Source organism: Pteropus vampyrus, unplaced genomic scaffold (genome assembly GCF_000151845.1).
Source record: "Pteropus vampyrus isolate Shadow unplaced genomic scaffold, Pvam_2.0 Scaffold2, whole genome shotgun sequence".
NCBI classification, from domain to species: domain Eukaryota; kingdom Metazoa; phylum Chordata; class Mammalia; order Chiroptera; family Pteropodidae; genus Pteropus; species Pteropus vampyrus.
Window position 1 is genome coordinate 34,990,400 of NW_011888783.1, and position 4,344 is coordinate 34,994,743.

Consider the following 4,344-nt stretch of genomic DNA (forward strand, 5'->3'; position numbering starts at 1 on the left):
TCTTAAAGAAGAAGTGATGACTCTCACCTTCAAAACAAAAAAAAATACTCAGTAACTACAATGCTTGACACAATGGAATTCTATACATAATGTGTTCTAAACTTTTGCTATTCAAAGTGTACTTCATAGACCAATTACATGGTATTTCAGAGTTTGGTAAGATATGCAGAATTTCAGGCCCCGGTCCAAACCTACTGAATCAAAATCTATATTTTAACAAGATCCTGGGGTAATCTGTGTGTACATTAAAGTTTAAGAAACACAATTGTAAACCCCAAGAAAACCTCCAAAACAATGAGGCTTATATGTTTTATATTTAGAAAAACACCAGGGTTTTAAAGATACTTTTGAGATGACAAACACTGTTCTGAAATGTCCCCATTTATAAGGTAGAGATAATGCCTTCCCCTCAGGACTGTTATGAGGGTTAATTGAGATAAATCTATGAAAACCTCTACTTTCTAAACTCAGAAGGAAAAAAAAAAAACATGTTTTGTTTCACCTTCATATCCTTTGCCCTTAGCTTAGTGCTCCACACATATTCAATAAATATGTATCATCATTATATAAATGAGTCAAGAGGCTTTAGGATTCATCAAGTCATTTCGAAATAGATGACCATGGGACTGTGGGTTAGGTCTATAGACAAAGCTGAAACAGAGGAGCACTTTTCAGATTAAAATGCACAAATTCATTTAGTTACAAGATCTTTTTCATTGTTTAAGAAATAATAATGGTAACATAATGGTGAAACTTACATTATAAAACATATTTGTCACAGGAAATTAGATTTATCATTTATAACGACCTCACTAGCTTTGTATTAATTTAATTCAGTACTAAATGTACTATGGAATTGTTATTAGTTACAACACCAGTTTTCTCTTAGCAGACTCAAATTATTTAATGAGTTCATCTAAAGATTCAAACCCAAATGTAGTTCAAAGCCTCATTCTTCCATACCCTCAAGAAGCATATAGTCTAGTGGGATTAAAGACAAATGCAATTAGCAATCAGAATGAAGACAATACCTTGTTGGAAGGACATTAAAGAACGAGATGGTGACAATAACAAAGGAGCTGTCTCAGGCTGCCTGGAAAAGGCAGAGCAGGCTTCAGAGAGAAGAGGCTGAGCTGAGATCTGAAGGATGAATAGCATGGCAGGCGAACTAATGCAGGCAGGGTAACCACATGGGCAAAAACATGGAAGGAGAGAATACAACCCATTCAGTGAGCTACCAACCAGCTCAGTATTGCTGAAGTATAAAGAGGGATGGTAACAGGAATAACACAGGAGCAGTAGACAAGGATCACATGATGATGGCTTTGCATGCCACACAAAAATTTTCATTTTCAGATTATAGAACATCATTAAAATAATTTGAGAAGGGAAGTTAATAGGATCACGTTTTCATTTGGGATAGGCCTATTTGGCAGCAGTGAGTCTGATGGATTGGGGGAGAGAAGAGGAAGGAGCCCATGGAATGAAACTAGAGACTAGCAGACAATATAGGAATTAATGCATTAGTTGAGAGGTGGCTTGAATTGTGTCAGTTATGGTCAAGATGGAGAAAAGAGGATGAAACAAATATTAAGAGGTAAAATTAATAGATTTTGGGAACTGATTAATGTGATGATTTTCTAACCAAGAGAAACTCCAAAGAGTTTAAAATTACATAAGGCTTATGAATTAATTAATTTTCAGGTTTAGCAAGTATATCCAATGTCCTATAAAAAACAAATTTTATGATGTAAGGATGACACTGGTAGGTTTAAACTTAGGCATATAGTTGACTAGTAATGCTACTCACTGAGATAGGAATATAGAATGAGGAATTAAACTTGTTCAGTTGAGGGCATGTTGACCTTGAACTACCAGTGGCTCATCTAATAGTGTCTAATTCCTTTTTAAACTGAGGGTCAACTGCAATTGTGGGTCAAGTCCTAGTCAAAGTGAATTGGGGCTTTCTTGTCCAACATGAGCTCATTGAAGAGAATAAACTCTTATGAAGATCACAAGATCACAGATAATAATGGTCTAATCTCCCTTCCCAGCTTAGTGGGAGCCCAAGGAGAACAAAGATTAGTTCAGTCTGGGGTTTCAAAGCAAACTTGGATATGGGGCTGTGTGGGGCTGGCTTAGATCTACAATTTTGTGATGACACAGAATATATTTGGGTCTGGGTACAGATGAAGATAGTTATAATGGGAATCATAGGAACTGGTTAGCATCAACACCAAAAAGAGCCAAAATCAAGTTAGAGAAAGGGAGGATGTAAAGGGACATCCTCCTGAGTTTTGGAGGCAAACTCCTTCAACGACCACCATTCATGTATTTTTAATCTCTAACCTTGGTCCCTAATGCAGTGATTCTCAGAGTTGGTTACCCATTGGAACCAACTGGAGAGCTTTTCAGAAATACTGATGCTGTCTCCACACCTAAAACTTCTATTTACTTGGACTAGAGTGGGAAAATACCATTCTAGTACAATACCACCCTAGCAGATTCTCAACTCTAGCTGCACATTAAAACTTCTAGAGCTTTTAAAAAATTACCATGCCTAGGTCCCACTTCTCAGGTATTATGATTAATTAACCTGAGGCAAGTTTTTAAAAACACTCAGGTGATTCTCATATGAAGCCAGAGTTCAAAACTCCCGCCAGTTCTAAAGACAAAGAGGTTCTATATTTTCTCTACTTTTTAAAAATAGCATCAGATATGTAATATTCTTTTTTAAAATTTATGTATTTTAATTAGTTTCAAGTATAGAGTACATTGGTTAGACATCTATACAGTTCATAAAATGATCCCCCCAATTGCTCCCTCCTTCCCCTAGCCCTCCACCTAGCCAACATATTAATGCTAACTGCATTCCCTATGCTGTGCTCTCCACTGCCATGACTAATTTGAACTTCTTTAACCCTTCACCCCAATCTCCCAGCTCCCCCAAACCCCCCTTCCCTCTGCCCTACACCAAATTACCCACTATATTTGTGAGTCTGTTTTTGATTAGTTTGTTCTTTTTAGATTCCGCATATAAGTGAAATCATATAGTGTTTATCTTTCTCTGTCTGACTTAAATACTTTCTAGGTCCATCAAAGCAATATCTTTGTCCATCCTCTTCCTTTTAGTCTTGTGTGTCTTTTAAACTGAAATGAGTCCCTTATAGGCAACATGTAGGGGTCTTGTTTTCCTTTCCATTAATCCACTCTATCTTTTAGTTGGAGCACTTAATTCTTTTCTATTTGAGGTACTTATTGACAGGAATGTAATTGTTACCATTCTTTATTCCTGTTTTTGATACACATTTTTTCTTCTTAAAGAAGTCCCTCCAACATTTCCTGCAATACTGGCTTGGTGGTGATAAATTCCTTTAGCTTATTTTTGTCTGGAAAGTTCTTTATCTGTCCTTCAACTCTAAATGATAGCTTTGTTGGATAAAGTATCCTTGACCAAGGTTGTAGATCTTGGGTCTTCATCATGTTGAATATTTTGTGCCAAGCCCTTCTGTCCTGCATAGTTTCTTTTGAGAAATCAGCTGCCAGTCTTATGGGTATTCCCTCGTAAGTAACTATCTGCTTTTCTCTTGCTGCTTTTAATATTCTTTCTTTGTATTTAACCCTCGGCATTTTAATTATGATGTGTCTTGGTGTGGGCCTCTTTGGATCCCTGTTTTGTGGATTCTCTGATTCTCTTCCTGGGGTTTTATGTCCATTTCCTTTACCAGGTTCGGGAAGTTTTCCACCACTATTTCTTCAAACAGCTGTTCAGCCTCTTGATTTACTTCAGTTACGGCAATCAGATGGATATTTGGACTCTTAATAACATCCCATATGCTCCTTAAATTATTTTTAGAGTCTTGGCATCTTTTTTTCTTGCCATTCTGATTGAGTGTCCTTGGCTTTCCCATCCTCTAGATAGAGCATTTGATCCTTTTCTTCATTCACTTCGTTTATTCTTTTGTTTATTCCATTTAATATACTTCTCATCTCTGATAATGTGTTCTTTATTTCACACCAGTTCCCTTTTGTAATTTCCATTTCCGTTTTTATGTTTTTTATCTCTCTGTTGAAGTTCTCACTAAATGTATCTATACTTTCCAAAAGTTCTTTGGCATCTTTATAACCAGTGTTTTGAACTCTGCATCTGTTAAATTACTTGACTCCATTATATCTAGATTTCTGTCCTGTTGTCTCATATGGTTTCTGCTTGTCTTCCCATTTTGGCTGCCTTTCCATGTCTGTTTCTATGTACTAAGCAAAGCTCCTAAGTCTCCCAGTCTTATAGTGTGGATTTGTGAAGTAGGTGTCCAGTGGCACAGTCCTGAGAGGGGTTCAGCTGCA